Source organism: Mixophyes fleayi, chromosome 2 (assembly GCF_038048845.1).
Source record: "Mixophyes fleayi isolate aMixFle1 chromosome 2, aMixFle1.hap1, whole genome shotgun sequence".
In the NCBI taxonomy this organism is placed as follows: domain Eukaryota; kingdom Metazoa; phylum Chordata; class Amphibia; order Anura; family Limnodynastidae; genus Mixophyes; species Mixophyes fleayi.
The window spans coordinates 164,580,879-164,600,293 of NC_134403.1; positions in this window are offsets into that span (position 1 = coordinate 164,580,879).

Sequence of the window (19,415 nt, forward strand, 5' to 3'; positions counted from 1 at the left end):
CAATCAGATTGTAGCTATCATTTATTTAGTGCATTCTACAAAATGATAGCTAGAATCTAATATTTCGCTATAGGCAACATCTCCACTTTTCAAACCCGCCGGAAAACTCTCACCTTGATACATTTAGCCCCTGGACTGTGTTTTTGTGCAATAATTAAACAATCTATTCTTCACCATACCCCTGACTCCATAGCTACCATTACCGGTGGTAGTCATATTAATGACTACCACTATACAGACATCGACTAAACCTATAACAAAATGACGATATTAAGAATGCCTATAAAATGAAAATGATGACTTACAATAAAAATGACACTGTAGATCCTCAACATCCTTTCGCTACATAATGATTTCTGTCATTGCCGGTACTTTCAATTTACATCACTGATCATAGCGACAATTTCCTTCATCAATGCATCAGGTTTTAGCAGATTAATTGAAGTCATGTGTCCACACTACTAAATTCCATCTCAATTCCATTTCTCCTGAACGCAATTCCTCAGCTGTACAGGGAGTTTAAACACAAAGTCACTCTGTCCCTAAAATCTGCCATTGTAACAACTGTTCAGCAAAGTAATGCTATCACACAGTGCCAAGATATACACAGACAAGCTACTCTCTAAATCATTGCCTTCACTAAGAAGCAGACCGGTGTCAAACTGTTGGACAAACTCAGGAACGTTGTAGCATAATGATTCACCCTGCAAATACTCTCCTTAGGATCCCTCATTGCTGATAACGGAGCGAACATTGTATGTGCATTATGACTGGGTGAATTTCAACACGTACCATGATTTGCACACACATGAAGTTTGGTGGATCCAATTTTTTTTTAAAAAAATGAGAGGTCAGTGCAGGAGTTGTTGTATGTAACCCATAACATTTCTGAGAATTTTCGGTAGTCAGCGACTGAATGTAGAAAATGGCAAAAATAATGCCACCAACTGAAGCTAGAGGTAGTAACAAGATGGAATTCCACACTTTATATGCTTCAGTGACTGGAGGAACAGCAACAATTCATTAAGATCCACACGTCAAGCCATGAGATAGGGAGAGGGGGGGGGGTCATGTTACCTTACTTCAGCACATTGGAGTATCCTTTTATTTTTATACGCTACTCAAATTGTTTTAAATTCTAACAAACTAAGTGTGTTCACTACACAGCCAGCCAGAGTCAAGTCATACCCCTTGTCACAAATCGGGGTCTTAGCCAAGTTCTTTATTTGCTTTGCCAGGACCTAAGGGTTTTCAGCATTTTAAAATTAGATCACCGCATCTTGCTTGATCCTAGGTATTACACGCTTGATCCTAGGTATAACTCACTACATAACTTTCCAAATGACACAAATCTTAAGAGATGCAAGCCACTCAGTGTGATTAAGCTGTCCGCTCAAATCACACATGACATGTCTCCTGCTTCAGCTTCTCCTAAAAATGCTACTAGCAGAAGAAAGCTTACCTTTCTGAGTGTCACACTGATGATGAGTCAACAGAGCACACCTATGTGAAAGATTTTTATGACATTTGGTCAGGCTTAAAAGAAATACTCAAATAAAATGACAACTCTCCCACATCTCAAACTGATATACTGTATTAGTAAAATGGCGCAGAATTACTTTTTCAGACAATTCCTTTGAATACTAGGAGGAAACAAAAAAGATTGTTAAGCACAAGCCGGGAACATTGTGAGCGAACGTTGTATATCTCCCAACTGTCAGTGACATTGGGACCAAAGTCCTTTTATGTGCAATGGCTGGACAGTTCCTCAAATCAGGACTGTACTGCCTAAATCAGGGCAGTTTGCTGGTATGCTAATGCAGGAAATTACTCCTTTGAAGCAATTTTTTCCAGTAAATTGTTTAATGTTCTGCCCTAGACACTGTTTGTAGTTTTTTAAAACTGGTCAGAGCAGTATGTTTTTTGTGAGACTTACTAGGCAAGTCACATTCATTTCAATAGGACAGCATCTGTTTTTAAGAAATAAAGCTCTGGGGCAAAAAATGCAGCAGAAAAGTTCTTGTGCTACAGCACCCTTAGAAAATGGGAAACCTACTGTTTGCCTATACTGTAGTAATACATTTAGGGCTAGATTTACTAAGCTGCGGGTTTGAAAAAGTGGGGATGTTGCCTATAGCAACCAATCAGATTCTAGCTGTCATTTTGTAGAAGGTACTAAATAAATGAAAACTAGAATCTGATTGGTTGCTATAGGCAACATCCCCACATTTTCAAACCCGCAGCTTAGTAAATCTAGCCCTTAATGTATGTTGCTTTATGTAAATAGTAATAATGGACCTTTACTTTATCCGTCACATAGCAGGGCAGCTATGTCCACTCTAGAAAATGAGGCATTAATATTAGGAGAATATTAATACTTTTTCTCTGTTATGAGATATCAACATTAGACAAAATAAGCAAATGTTGACTTTTTGTGTTGTTGCTTTAAGTTCAGTTTAACTGAGGAATTGTATTTTCTTTTATGTTGGTTTCTATTTTATGAAGAACTATGTCAAGCAATTTCTGTGAAGTTTAAATCAAAATATATGTGGTGCTTTCAGTGCTCCAGATTTCATGGGGGACTTCCAGGTTTCAGAATTTCAATTTACACTCATGAAAGTTTGACTTTTAAATAGATTAGAACAAAGTTATGTTATCCTTTGAAAACAGCACTGACAGTAAACTTTGTGGTAGGAAGAAAGTACAAATGAAATTTTGTAGTCAAGAACGTGTGTGCCAAAAAATGGAGCCGACTGCTTGCATGCTGTGATATTATTCATTTGGCAACTTGTCCTGCTTCTGCACATCATATTCATTTGAAAAATAAATGTATATCTTTCAAAGTTCATTCCTGACCACAGTGTGTACCAATATTTGAAGTCAATACGAACGTACAGACTTTTGGATGCACAGCTTAATATATTTTCTGTTATGATATACATATTTTGGCATGATAGCCTATGTTGTATGGGCAAGCTCTTGACTTTTTAATGGAAGAAGTTGAACTAAGTGGGGCGTTTCTACTTGAATGTAAGTTAGCCGTAGACATTTTTGCATAGTGTGATGAGTTTTAAGGGGTTAAGAATATAGGCCTGATTCATTAACAAATGCAAAATGAACTTAATGTTAATTTTTATAAAAAACACATACATAAGGAATACGCATGTTTGTATTCAAAAAGAGCGGATCTGAAGATACAGGTCTAGGTCCTCTCTGCTCTAACAGACAATACACTGCAGGATACCCGCAATACATATGTGAATAGAAAGTCACAAATGAACACAGAAAACAACTGTTCAATTAAAGTCACCTGTTAAAAATATAGTCATTGATGACAAAACATTAAAATTAAAAAGTCCCCCCATTAAATACAATTATTAGGATGTTCTTAATGTCTCTTGTACATAAAATACATTTTGTTGCTATTGATTGCAAACACATGTTCAAGCATGTATATACAGAAGTAATCACTAATAATCAGCACTTACACCAGTCCTGCAGCTGGTGCAACTATTACGACTGCAAATCATGTACCAGTGTGATGGCCAAAGCTTGGAAGAGATGCTGCTGCATGCGCTGGAGTTTGGCATGCCCTTTCTGTACATTGACATAAAAAATGTGTATTTAATCCATTCCAATGTTTCAGTACATCATATCCCTGAGGAAAGTAATATACTTGAAACGTTGAAATGGATTGAATACACCTTTTTGGTACAACTACAGTCTCTCTTTAGTGCCACCTCACCTGGAATGTATTTATTGTACTAACCACCCAAGTGAAGTGCCGAGAAAGGCAACAGGGAAATGTACATATGTTATTTAGGAGTGCCTAGCACCTGGATACTAATATATATATATATATCTTCCATTGTTATAATGCGTCATGTCTTGTGAGCGAGGTGACTAAAGACTGCAGCTTCGGACAAGTTTGCATTGAGTTGACAGTCGTCCTCAAGCGTGAAGATCTTTGTGTAGAAGTAGAGATGGGTCAGTCTGCTCTACATGTCTCATCAGGAAACCTCAACAGTCTGCTTCAATAGCTGAGTGGAGTTTGCAAGCAGTGAATTTGCTGTGGTTGATGATCCAGATATAATATATCTTCACAAGCAGTTTACACATCGATTCCTGACTCACTTGGCTGTTTGGAGACTACGTTCAGATTATTCTGACACAGATAAGCTGTTTATTTATATCTACTTGGTACGCTGCCACCTATTATTTACTGTACATCACGGGTGCCTTTGCAACTACATCTTTTGTTTTTCTCTGTCTGCATTTCGGTATATAGTTGGAGTATCTGGAAGCTGTTGAATAATGACTGTACCAGCTTGCTAAGATTCATACTCTGCATATCAGCAATTATTGACTGTCTGGGTGATTGTTACCAGCTAACACTACCTATATTGGCGCCATTTCATCCTCCTATCTGTGTATATATATATATATATATATATATATATATATATATTATACATACACAGAGGTCAGTGGAAATTTAGAAGTATATAGCAGTATATAGGGACACGAGCATCCTTGCTTGAAACTGTGCTTTTATTGTTCCTTCACAACAATACAGCACATATTTTCATCAGGATGAAACCAGGCAACCTATCACTGGCTAAACATACACCTCCTGTCTAGACACTGGCCACTGTTTAGTATCGGTGTCAATGCCAAACAGGGGCCAGTGTCTAGACAGTATCTCCTCCCACGACCTTAGCTTGACAGACAGGCAACACTCCCACCTTGACTTTAGAAGGAAGTCTCAGGGGCTCTGTAATTCCTCTTCAATGCAGACAAACATTGTTAGCTTTGCTGTTAGCTGTGATAGAAGCATGCAAGTTAAATCACATTTTATACTTTTACTTTCTCACACATGTCTTACATCTGTATATCTCTAAACCTAGGTGCACTGCAATACCTGTGAGTAACCTGGTCTGCAGCATTTACCTGCATACTGTCAGATGAATAGCTGATTCTTCTCTTAGGGGCCTGTGGAAAACCACTCCCTTTGTTACAATATATATATATATATATATATATATATATACTTAGGGAATTTTACATAGGAATTATAAGCATAGAGCAATGCCCTCAATTGGAACATACTTCACTTTAATTTAAAATCAGAACTAATATCTGATAAATTATGCAGGAAGTACATCATCATGTATCATTCATCATTCTGACTTCCTGGGGGTGTAGGCTGGAGCAGTGACTCTGCTCTGCCACTAACTGGAGGAGAAAATCTATTGAAATACACTGTACATGTAGAAATAGCCGTGTGCAAATCAAATGCAGAATTGTGAACCACTTTACAAATAAACAGATGATAACTATATTAGGGTGTGACTGCAGAGAATTGAGCTTAGGAGTGATCCTTCTTTTAAAACACCCAATTTCACCCTACACCAGCCTCTAATCCATTCTAAATTATCTGGTGATGTTACCAGATAAATGGCAGCCTTCTATTACGTAGCTACAACTTCCACAAAGTTTCCTACATTGAAATTAGCTATATTTCACTGGGCAGAATTAGAAGCAATTGGAAAAACATTTACATGCAAGCATCTCACTTTAGTGATCAATGAGCTTCTATTTAGAAATAAAACTCATAAGCGAAGTATCATTTGTTATTCTTACTCATAACTGTCAATTCTCATACTCACTAATTATTTTTTCCATGTCACTCCACACTCACTCACAAGTCATCACTCATTGTGCATCAGTGACCATTTGTTATACTCCCTCGTCACATATGGACACACTAATTTTATTTTGACAAATTATGATGTTTGAGCTTAATAATTAGTATCTGGGTGTGCTTCAGGATAATTGGAATTTCTATGAGTAATAATGAAATGTAGGTACAGCTTTGGATGATGAATAGCCTTCTGAGCTATCATGGGAAGTTAATCCAGATATGTTTGGAGAAGCCAGTTGAAGAGTAATGTTATATTATATTGGGTCAAAACCATGAGCAAGTCCAGGGTTTTTCCAAAAAAGGTCAAATATGCCCAAATTTGTTTTTCTGTAATTTTTCTTTGTTACATTTTAAAGACATCAATAATAATTGTACCACAATTACTGACAAAGTTGGTAAATTATCAAGATAAAATACATTATGGCTTAATGAGATAATCAAATGTATTTTATGATGTCAATATGAAGAAGGATTATCATTATCTCACTGTTCTGTTTTCCATACCTTCCCTGCCCTATTTTTTTTTATTGTCTTCCATGCCCTCCATGCCTTATCCTTAGTACCTTCATACTAGGCCTCTCTAACCGACTTCATCCCTTTCGCTCTTGGTCATTCTTCCTCCTCCCTCCACCCTCTATTCTGTCATCCCTCCTCCCTTCTGTCACCCCCCCCTCTCCCTACTATGTCTCCACGCTCTCGTTCCATACCCATACTCTCCTCCCGCCCTACCTCTCCCGCTCCTCCCTGCCCTCCCCCACGCACTGCTCATCTCACTAACCTCATCTCCATCTCCGCCCTCTCCTCTCCCCCTTCCTCCTGTGCCCTCTGGAACGCTAGATACGTCCGCAACAAACTGACTGCTATCCATGAACTCTTTTTATCCAACTCCCTTAATCTTCTTGCCATTACTGAAACCTGGCTCTCCGATTCTGACACCGCCTCCCCCGCTGCCCTCTCCTATGGTGGCCTCTCCTTCACCCACTCCGCCAGACCGGGTGCCCGCCCAGGGGGTGGAGTGGGCTTCCTCCTATCCTCCACCTGTACTCTTATTGTCATCCCTCCTGAACCCTACCTCTCCTTCTCCTCCTTTGAAGCCCACTCCATCCGCCTTTTCTACCCCATCCATCTCCGTGTCACTGTCATCTACCGCCCCACTGACTCCACCTCCCTCTTCCTTGACAACTTTGCTGCATGGTTTCCTCACCACCTCTCCTCCGACCTCCCCTCCATCATCCTCGGCGACTTTAACTTCCCCATTGACAACCGAACCGACCCTGCTTCCAGCAAACTGCTCTCCCTTTCTTCCTCCCTTGGTCTCACCCAATGGACCTCTTCCTCTACCCACTGCCTTGGTCACTCCCTTGATCTTGTCTTCTCCTACCTATGTAGTCTCTCTGACTTCTCCATCTCTCCCTTTCCTCTATCTGACCACCATCTCCTCTCCCTCTCTCTCTCCCCTCTTCTCCTGCTCCCCTCCCCCTGCCCACACCTACTCTGTCCATACGCAACCTTGACGCTCTTGACCCGGCCTCTCTGTCCTCCTCTCTCGATACCCTCCTTTCTTCCCTTTCCTCCCTGGCCTGCCCCAACCAGGTAGTCTCCCTCTACAATCACACCCTCACCTCTGCTCTGGATGTGGTTGCCCCTGCCCACTCCGTCCACCCTCGCTGCTCCAAACCCCAACCCTGGCACTCCAAATTTACCCGCTTTCTCCAAAAATGCTCCCATACCGCTGAACGCCACTGGAGAAAATCCCGCTCCCTGGCTGACTTTCTCCACTTTAAATTCATCCTATCATCCTACAGCTCTGCCCTCTCACTCACTAAACAATCTTTCTTTAAATCCCTCTTCCCAGTCCTCTAACCCCCGCCGTCTTTTCGCCAAGTTCGGCACTCTCCTGGCCCCCTCCCCTCCCCCCCCTCCTCACTGACTGCCTCCGACTTTGCCTCCTTTTTCTCCTCTAAAATCGAGGCCATCCGACTTGAAATCTCCTCCTCCACCCCCCTCTCTAGCCACCTTCCCCTCCACTCCTTCCGCCCCACCACGGTTGAGGAAGTCCACTCTCTCATTTCATCCTCCCCCCCTCTACCTGTCCCCTGGATCCCATTTCCTCCGACCTTCTTTGCTCCCTTTCCCCCACCACCTGCTCCCACCTTGCTCACCGCTTTAATCTTTACCTCTCCACCGGCATCTTTCCCTCTTCCTTCAAACATGCTCTCGTGTCCCCCATTCTTAAGAAACCTAATCTTGACCCTACTTCTCTCTCTAACTATCACCCCATATCTCTTCTCCCCTTTGCCTCCAAAATACTCGAGAGGCTTGTCTGCAGCCATCTCACCTCCTACCTTTCTGAACACTCCCTTCTTGATCCACTCCAGTCTGGTTTTTGCCCCCTTCACTCCACTGAAACTGCCCTGGCTAAAGTTACCAACGACCTCCTCTCTGCTAAAGCCAGGGGCCACTTATCCCTTCTCATCCTCCTTGATCTCTCAGCAGCTTTCGACACCGTTGACTACCCCCTCCTCCTCCACACCCTCCAGTCCTTTGGCCTCTCCGGCCCAGTCCTCTCCTGGTTCACCTCTTACCTTGCAGACCGATCCTTCTCTGTCTCCACCTCTGGGTCTTTCTCCCCCCCCCCCCCCCCCCCCGTCCACCCTTCCAGTCGGTTTCCCTTAGGGCTCTGTTCTGGGACCCTTACTCGTCTCTCTATACATCTCTTCCCTGGGTGACCTCATCAGCTCCTACGGCCTTAACTACCACCTTTATGTGGACAACACTCAACTATACCTCTCCTCTCCTGATCTCTATCCCTCCCTCCTCCTCACTAGGGTGTCCGCCTGCCTCTCTGCCATCTCCTCCTGGATGTTCTCTCGATTCCTCAAACTTAACCTCACCAAAACTGAACTCATAGTCTTTCCTCCTCCTCATACCCCATCCCCTTCTGACCTCTCTATCACTGTCGACAACTCCTCTATCCCCCAACTTTGCTGCCTCTGTGTCACCCTCGACTCCTCTCTCTCCTTTGGCCCCCACATTCTCTCTCTTGCTAAATCCTGCCGCTTCCAGCTGTGTAACATCACTCGTATCCGGCCCTTCCTCTCTCAGGATGTCACCAAATGTCTTATTCACTCTCTGATCATCTCCAGCTTGGACTACTGCAACCTCCTCCTTACTGGCCTTCCCCACTCTCATCTCACTCCCCTTTGATCTGTACTTAACACTGCCGCTAGGCTTATCTTCTTTTCTCGCCGCTCCTCTTCTGTCTCCCCCCTCTACCTAGCCCTTCACTGGCTCTCCTTCCCCTACAGAATCCTGTTCAAGCTCCTCACACTTGCATACAAGGCCCTCGCCAACTCCACTGCACCCTTCATCTCCACCCTTCTCTCTATTCACGCTCCATCCAGCCCTCTTCTATCTGCCAATGACCATCGCCTCTCTCCTCCCACGCGCATATCCAAGACTTCGCCCACGCTGCCCCCTTCCACTGGAACAAGCTCCCTCCCTCCATCAGAACTTCCCCTAATCTGTCCAGTTTCAAACGGGCTTTAAAAACCCACCTTTTTCTTAAAGCCTTCCAGTATCCCACTTAACTTTCTACCTTATCTTCTGCCTCTCCCCCTTCATTCCCCTTCCCTTAATCTGCCTCCGTTCCTCCTTCTCTCCCTCTCTCCCCTGTGTCTCTATGTCTGTCTACCCCACCCTTTAGATTGTACGCTCCTTTGAGCAGGGTCATCTCTCTTGTTATTATTGCTTTGGCCGCTGAAATAAGGTATTTCAAAATAGATCTTTTAAATCTGGATATTGAAATGTGTCGTGTTAAGTAGCCAGAAGGCAGGTTTATCGAGTTCTTCAGCTCTCAATCGTTATCTATGCCCTGTTTTGATTTAACTTAAAGTCAAATTGAAATAAAAAATGCGTAAGTAGGTGCAAGTTGCAACAACAAGTGCCTGAGAATTGATCCAAACCAATGTATATGTATATCAGAGAATCAGAGAGAGAGAACCTCTTTATCTATCAACATTCTGACAGAGCGGGTACTGCCAGAGCACACATTGAGAAATCTGTGTAGAAATATAACCTTGTTGAATGTCAGGTTCTCTGATTCTGTAGTCCTTGGGGTGCTTGTGAAGCATGAGCAAGAGGACTTTATTCTACCCAACCAGATGAACTAAAATGTGGACTCTGGCACATTGCAAAGCAATTCAATCAAAGTAACCCAGCTTGTATCTCTGATTTAGCCAATATGTTTATTTGTAAAATGATGCCCATGTGCAGCAAATGTTCTGGGACTTCGGGGTGAGAGCTTGCCAGGAGGAGAGGAGGCTCTTCAAGCTCAGCCCTGTCATGAATAGTGGGAGCTGAGACAGTGGCTTGAATGTGAACAGAAGACTTAATAGAAAAGATTGCAAACGTCACAGGTACAGAAATGTAACAGGAAAGAGAATAGAGGCCAGAGGCCAGACTGGGACAAGGTGACACAGTAAGTAAAGCTGAAAATGCAGGTAACCAGGTTGACAAATAACAGGTAACAATGGTGCAGCTCACGGAGCAGACTATGCAGGTGATGGATTCTGGCAGATCACAATTATAAAATAGTGCAGGTGCCAGTTTAGAAGATTCTTGTCCATGCAAATAAACAATGTTGGACAGAAAGCAGGGCAGAACTGGTTGGCTTATACATAAATAGCAAAGTCCAGGATAAAGCCAGGGTCGGAGATTTCAGAAGACTATGAAGAAAGGTTTAATCCATAGTTGCCTATTCTCCTTGGTCCTGGACACACTTAACTAATTGAATGGCAGGGGCAGGGCTTATGACGCGAATCACACATCTTCGTGGTCCCACCCCTACCATAATAGGCTAGAATTGATGATGTGTGTTTAGGGAGCGGGGCCAAATGATGCGATTCACCGTGCCACGCCCCCACCTGCCCCCCTGCCCCCTGTATCACCTGAAGGCAAACTTGACAAAGTTGTCAAGTATGGTTTAATCCTAGGGTAAGATTTCTAGGAGTCAGTCCAAAAATAACAGCAAATAAAGGTACAGGGAAACAGCATGCAGAAGCAAGAAAAAATGCATGTAGCAAACACAAGGGCATAAGTAGTTGAAAATAACACACACAGGTAACTGACAAATTGACAATCAAAGAATCCCAAGGCTGAGCTGCAAAGCCCTCCTACACACAATATAGTCACCCTTTTATCAAATAACTCACATTCCCTCTAAATAGAAGATGAAATTAACAAATGGATTTGGCCTCCACAATTCTCTCTTTTAATATGCAGAACCTTTATTTTTGATTCTGCATTTAATACTGTATATCCCTTTAAACCAGAAAATTAAAACAAATGGCATAGTCAAAATTATTGACGCCCTGGAATGAAAATTAACATTAATAATTGAACTTTTTATGTTTTTGTAACATCTTAGTCACATTGACAAGATCAAGCCATTTCTAAAGTGCGAAAGGAGCCAAATCTTGAAACAAATTAGGATTTGATCCAGCTATTGAAACAGCTGGGATATCCTATCCTTCTCACTGTGGTTGTGAAAACATTGCTATAAAAAGAAAAAAAATAGTTTAAAAGGTAATGAAGTAACACTTATATAATGTAAATACATGAAAAGAAAATCTTAACCCCACTCTTTTCTCATTTTGGCCTCACTATTGCTATTACCTCCTTCCCAAATATATATATTTGTGCAAACAAATGTTTTTGTTTTGTTTTTTTAATTTAGCATTTTCTAAAATTGCCATTATTGCAGGTTGAGGTGCATCATATATAATCATCCAAGTTTGTGACACGTAAAGTGTGAATTTCAACTTACTCAAATAGCCTCCCCAAGTACTTAGTGCCACCCTTCAAATTATAATGAACACCCCAAGCAACCAGTAATATCTTTCTGCCAAAGCCCAGCTCAGAGAATAATTTTATATGCATGTCTTCATATGTCAACATAGAAAAAGTATTTTTTATACCTAAACTACTAACCATGCCTATTTTGTATATTATTGTGACTGAAGATGAAAATGTTTTGATATATAAATTACAATATTTTTTATCCTTAAAATTCAATTACATTTAGAATTTTGTGACAAAACAAGTTTGATAACACCTTAACCAGCCCATCCCTCCTTTCTCATAAAATGTGGCATATAACACATAGTTGCGTACTCTTCTGGAATGTCTGGGAGACTCTCAAATTTCTGGCAGTCCTCCATGACATCCGGGAGACCAGGCAATTGTCCCGGATCCCGGCCAGCTCTGTTAAATTAAATGGAGGGGGTGGGGCTTAATGACATCATGCATGCATCATCGTTTCCCCACCCCCTGATTTTATTGGTACAAACTACTGATGGCAGTTTGGGGGCGGGGCTAATGACACAATTCTTCGAGCCCCACCCCCACAAACCCACCTGCCTCCCGGGAAACAGCTTGCCAATGTTGGAAAGTATGGTATAACAACATGTACATTTTATAGCCCTGGTTGATGTTCCCCCAACTCAGCAGAGTACAAATGCAGTGTCTAATAACCATACTTGCAAGCCTTTTAAACTTTACTTCAGGGAGATCCCGAGCAGGGGGTGTGGTTGGAGGGCAAAATGCCGGTTTTGTCGCATGGGCAGTGCAAAAATGATGCGATTCACAGCGAATAGCGTCATTTTGGAGAGCAAGTTGCAGTATGCAGGATACTTGCATGCTCTCCTGGGAGTCCGGGAGACCTATCAGAATTTTGGGAGTCTCCTGGACATTCCGGGAGAGTTGGCAAGTATGCTAATTACATATGGATAAGGGGACATTGTAGCTAATTGTAAATATATATATATATATATATATATATATGTACATATTGTTACAAAACAAAAAGAAATGTGTCAGTGCTTATCCTTTAAACTGCATATCTGTGTGTGTCTAGCAAAATGAAAACATGAAATATTAGTTCATATTTTGATCAAAAGACTTTAGGCTGCATCCCAACGTCAAGGGTACCTCATTATATGCAGGTCCTACACTGACCTATATGCTTTAAACACTATTAAAATGCAGTTAAAATCAGATGCACTGACCTCCCAGGTATAGAGGTTTACATCTAGCAAAGGCTGGCTTGTGAGCCACACCCAAATGTGCCTTAAATAGGCTTGATGGACAGCTGTTATGACAAAAAGGCAATATTTTGAAACAAAACCAGAGAAAAATAAGCCCGCGCTCGGTATATCCCACATTATATATGGTACCAGCTGCTTGGCAATAAGCCCGTGCTCGGTATATCCCATATTGTATGTGGTACCAGCTGCGTGGCAATATAAATAGCCATATATGTATACAAAACAAAAAAAAATTGTCAGCGCTTATCCTTTAAACTGCATATCTGTGTGTGTCTAGCATAATGAAAACATGTGGTATTAGTTCATATTTTGATCAAAAGACTTAAGCCTGCATCCCAACGTCAAGGGTACCTCATTATATGCAGGTCCTACACTGACCTATATGGTCTAAACACTATTAAAATACAGTTAAAATCAAATGCACTCACCTTCCAGGTGGTTTATTTATTGTTGATATTGTAGTGAAGCTGTTATTCATTGTTTTTAAAGTGAACCCAGGTGGGTTATGGGTAAGGATCAGGTTCCAGGATACATGTGAGGAGGCTGAAGCTACATTCCTTCTCCCTCTTCTTTCTCTATAGGAACTCCTGAACAACTGGAAGCTAGGTCTGGCTGAAAAAGCTTGTAATGGGTTAATACTGGGCGTGTCCTTTAATAATCTTGGCCATGCTCCTTAATTAACCTGAGTATGTCCCTATTGTCTTGGGTTGTATTCAGCAGACATTTTGGAATCAGCCCAGCGGGGGACCAATGGATGTATTGAGATGAGAAAGGACAGCTCTGTAACAGCCCCTGCTAAAGAGACAGCCACGCTCAGAGTTCAAAAGCCTCCCCTGACTCAATCGCTAGAGGATAGGAAAACTACAGGATAGGGAGGATAGAGTGAGACACAGACATAGTTGCCAATTCCGCTTATAACAAGCGGAATTGGGCTTTTTTTTGGGCTTATAATAAGCGGAATTGGGCTTTGGGCAGACGTTAAAGGAAAAATTACAGTTAAAGTCTAGCCATTCTGCAAGAGGCAAAAGTGAAATTATACTCTTGTATCTTGCCCAACTCCCCACCTCACAAAAAAAACTCGACAAAAAAACATATCAATTTGTATGCGTGCATTGCATGCTTTTAAAAATGTATATGTCAATTTATCTGATATTAAATACCAGCAGTAGATAAACTCCAAAAAGCAAGTATGGAACTTTAACGCATAGGTCCATTTTGTTTTAGGAGTTACAAGTGCAAAAGGTCTATTTGGTATATATAACCCCTATTCCCTTTTTAACCACATACAAGAACACTACCTTCGTCCACCAACAGATAACAGGGCACGTGTATACATGATCAGTGGCAAAACTTCCTTCGGATCTCTACATTTTATTGTTAAAGTTACGTAAACAATGTTTACGTAACTCTGTTATAGTGTATTTCATTGTATTGCTATATATTTATATATATATTGTAACAAAGGGAGGCATTTATTTGAAAAGATGCAGAGAAAACATACAAGCAGAATAAAACATTGGCGCAGTTATGCACCTAGATTGAGGTTAAACCAGGTAAAGACTTATGTATAGTTTAAAGTTTGGTTAACTTACATGATCAGGAAGCTCCTTCCTCTCAGCAAACAGACAGGGTGTGTCTGTTAGTGCAAACAGAGCCAGTGATGGGCGTTTCCTCTTAAAGAGAAGGTGGGTGTGTCACCTGTCCATCAAGCTAAGGCTGAGGGAGGAGTATCATGTATAAAAGCTTGTTTGTATCATTTGTTCAGGAAGACCAACGCTGGGGAAGCTGACTTGTCTTGAGAGAGCTGAGCTATGTCTAGCTAGCGTTTAGGGTCTCCAAGAATTGCTGTGAAATCTGTACGGTGTCAAAACATTTACCATCCTGACAATAAAACTACATAAAAAGGAAGAAGTAGTTTGCGTGTGCTTCAGCAGTAGCGGGCTCTTGCCACAAGTGGTGTCAGGAGTGGGATGCTCCGGGAAGCAAGTTTCCGCTACCCAACCAGAGCAGACGTCAACATGGAGGAAGTACTGAGAACCCTCGTGAATGTGGGCGATGCGCAGCAAGAGCAGCAAGCTCAGATGCTACGAGTCGCTGAGGCACAGGTGAAAAACACAAGGCTCTTAAGAGAAGAGTTAAGCCAGGTGAGGCATGACAGAAATGAACCACCTCGTCCTTTTCTACAGAAAATGTCACCAGCTGATGACGTAGAAGCATATCTGGCGTCTTTTGAGAGACTTGCAAAAAGGGTAAAATGGCCTCCTAAAGATTGGGCTATGAGACTGACGCCATATCTGACTGGTGAAGCTCAGCGAACTTATATGGATCTAGATGAGGAACGGGCCTCTGATTATTTGTGCTTAAAGTCTGAGATATTAGCTCGCATTGGAGTTTCCGGGCCAGGCCGAGCCCAGCGCTATCACCAATGGCGCTATGATAAAGAAAAACCGGCTGAGCTTTCTAAAATTTTAAAGAAATGGCTGCAGCCTGAGGAGAATTCGCCTTCTCAGATTATTGAAGTTCTGGCGATAGATCACTGCATCCGGGGCTGAACCGTGATTTGCAAAGATGGGTTCTGCAATCAGACCCACAAACTTATGAAGAGTTTGCCACCATGGTAGAAAGGTTTTGTGCACTACAGCAAATGACTAAAGAACCTGCATTTGTGCCAAAGCCGCTGCCATGCCAAAAGCCAGGTTTGACAATCCTTGCTACAGTGCCCAATGGCAAAACTGATATGGACAGAGGGCCAGGTGCAAAGCTGTCTAATCGGAAGTGTTTTGAATGTGGTGAGCCAGGCCACTTTAAGGCAGAGTGTCCTAAACTACAGGAACCCATGGACTGTTCCGTGGCACATATTGGGCCTGCATTTCCAAGCTGTTTTACCATGAGTCCCACATCAGGAAGTCCTTGTTTGTTCCGAGTGACTGTGCTAATCAACCAAAACCTTGTTCTGGCCTTGGTTGACTCGGGGAGTGAACTCTCATTGGTTTCCAGCTCTGCCTTACCCGAAACCATAACTTCTCGGTTGCCCATGGTGAAGGTTCTTTGCGTACATGGCACGAAAGAGGATTATGAAAGAACAATACTACCAACACTCAAAGACAAAACTGTTATAGTGGTAGCTGCCATAGCACCTAAACTCCCATATCCACTCATTTTGGGGCGAGACTTCCCACTGTTTAATGATGTCCTCAGTGAGCGGATCTGGCCAGACATGCCGGCAACTGATGCAACGGTCAGAAATCCGGTTCTAAAGGAACCGCCTAAGAATCCACAACATCTGGACATCGATCTTTGGGAACCGCCAAACCGGAATGCCATCCTGGGAGTCACAGCAGGAGTTCCACAAAAGCATCCACCTGCGGGGAAACATGGACTGTCCAAACTAGCATTGGTCAGTGATGTCGCAGATGAGCCCACCCTGCCTGTCAGTGAGGATACGGACTGGTCCGCAATACCAATTTTGTTTCCTCTGCAGGACTTTGCTCGAGACCAACTTAATGATGCCACTTTGGAACATGCCTTCAAAAGTGTGACTGAGGTAATTGGGGTAGCGAAAGCCGCCCAGCCTGCAGAAGTTATACCATATTTTATTGTTAAAAATAATTTCCTGTATAGAGTTGCTAATGTACAGGGGGAAAAAGTAGAACAATTAATGGTTTCTCAGGTCCATGTACCCTAGTGTTAAAAGCAGCACACACACGTCTGTGGGGGACACCTAGGGGAGGATAAAACACGGGAACGAGTTCTGCTTAGGTTTTACTGGCCCGGTGTACACATGGCAGTGAAAAAGTATTGCCGGTCCTGTCCCATTTGTCAGAGAACCTGTCCCAAACCCATGTACAGGGCACCTCTCATTCCAATACCAACAGTACAAGTTCCCTTTGAACGGATAGCTATGGACCTTGTGGAGCCACTGGAAAAATCCACACGTGGGCACCAATATATACTAGTGGTGCTTGACTATGCAACCAGGTATCCAGAGGCAATTCCCCTACGAAACATACAGCCCAGCACCATAGCTAGAGAACTTGTATTGATGTTTACACGCTTGGGAATACCCAAAGAAATTCTCACAGATCAGGGTACTCCATTCATGTCTAAACTGATGAAGGACATGTGCCAGTTGCTTGGGGTTACGGCGCTTCACACCTCTGTATACCATCCACAAACAGATGGCTCGGTGGAATGCTTTAACGGCACATTAGCACATGCTCAGGAAAGCAGTGGCTCAAGAGAAAAAAGATTGGGACACTCTTATTCCCTATTTGATGTTTGCCATCCGTGAGGTACCTCAAGCTTCGACAAGGTTTAGTCCCTTTGAGTTATTATTTGGGAGACAGTCCAGGGGTATCTTGGATATGTTAAAAGAAGGGTGGGAGCAGCAAGGTCCCAGGGAGCCAAATCTGGTACAATTTGTGTCCCAAATGTATGAGAGGCTAGGAAAGATAGGGCCCATTGTGCAGCAACATGTAAAAGAGGCTCAGGAACGACAGAGAAAAAGTAATGATAAAAGTGCTGTTGTTCGATCTTTCAAGCCTGGGGACAAGGTCCTAGTCCTGGTTCCCACCCAGGAAAGCAAACTTTTTGCCCATTGGCAGGTTCCATATGAAGTTCTAGAGGCTGTCGGTCCTGTCAATTACAGAGTCCGCCAGTTAGGTAGGAGAAGGAAGGAGCAAATATATCATGTTAACCTCCTTAAACCTTGGCATGATGAGGAAACCTCTCCTCAGGTAGTGAGTACTGCCATTGAAAAGTCTGAAGTGCCCATAGAGCCAGCTTTGTCCATTCAGCAGAGACAACAGACTGAAGAAATGATTCGCCGGAACAGGGATGTCTTCTCTTCCATTCCTGGGCGCACTACCTTAATCGAACACAACATTGTCACTGCACCAGGAGTCATTGTAAAGCAGAAGCCGTATCATATTCCAGAAGCCAGACGGCTGGACGTGAGAAAGGAGATCGAGAAGATGCTCCAGTTAGATGTGATTGAAGAGTCCACTAATGAGTGGAATAGTCCCATTGTACTTGTCCCGAAACCCAATGGGACAATTAGGTTCTGCAATGACTTTAGGCGCCTAAACAGTATGTCGCATTTTGATGCCTATCAGATGCCACGTGTGGATAAACTAGTGGAAATTCTCGCTGGTAGCAATTATTTGACAACCCTTGATCTAACAAAGAGCTACTGGCAAGTTCCCCTGACTTCAACGGCCAAGCCAAAGACTGCATTTTCCACCCCTGATGGTCTCTATCAATATAAAGTCCTACCCTTTGGGTTGCATGAGGCACCTGCCACCTTCCAAAGGGCCATGAATAAATTGCTATGACCTCACACAGCTTATGCAGCCGCTTACCTGGACGATATAGTGATTTATACCCCAGACTGGGGATCACATTTAGCCAAAGTTGAGGCGGTCTTAGCTTCATTAAGGTCAGCAGGGTTAACAGCTAACCCAGAGAAATGTGCCATAGCCATGAGAGAAGCCAAATATTTGGGGTACATTGTCAGCCGAGGGCGTGTAAAACCCCAGCTAGACAAAGTGGAGGCAGTCAAAAATTTGGCAAGACCAGAAAAAAAGTCACAGTTAAGAACCTTTTTAGGCTTAGTAGGTTACTACAGGCGGTTTGTAAATCACTTCGCCACTAGAGCTGCTCCACTTACGGACATGTTAAAAAAAAAGTTGTCCAGATAGATTAACCTGGTCTGACTCTGCAGAAACCGCCTGGTCTGATCTTCGGTTAGCTCTTTGTTCCCCTTCAGTTCTACAAGCACCGGATTTTACCCGGAGGTTCTTCCTCCAAACTGATGCTTCTGGTGTTGGCTTAGGTGCAGTCTTGTCACAGGAGAAGAATGGAGTAGAAAATCCTGTCCTGTGCCTAAGTTGTAAGTTGCTTCCAAGGGAACAAAAATATGCCACTGTGGAGAAAGAATGTCTCGCCATAAAATGGGCTACAGAAGCTCTGCGCTATTAAATCCTAGGCAGAGAGTTCACCTTAATTACAGACCATGCACCATTGAGATGGATGCAGAACAACCGGGAGGTAAATGCCACGGTAACCCGCTGGTTCTTGGCACTGCAACCTTTCAAGTTCTCAGTAGAACATAGACCTGGGATTTTGCACAAGAATGCAGATGCATTGTCACGAAAATATGCGCTCCTCGCGAAGTCCGCGTCTCCCTACTTGGAGACGCTAGGGGGAGGGATATGTAACAAAGGGAGGCATTTATTTGACAAGATGCAGAGAAAACATACAAGCAGAATAAAACATTGGTGCAGTTATGCACCTAGATTGAGGTTAAACCAGGTAAAGACTTATGTATAGTTTAAAGTTTGGTTAACTTACATGATCTGGAAGCTCCTTCCTCTCAGCAAACAGACAGGGCGTGCAAACAGAATCAGTGATGGGCGTTTCCTCTTAAAGAGAAGGTGGGTGTGTCACCTGTCCATAAAGCTAAGGTTGTAGAGGAGTATCAGGTATAAAAGCTTGTTTGTATCATTTGTTCAGGGAGACCAACGCTGGGGAAGCTGGCTGGTCTTGAGAGAGCTAAGCTATGTCTAGCTAGCGTTTAGGGTCTCCAAGAATTGCTGTGAAATCTG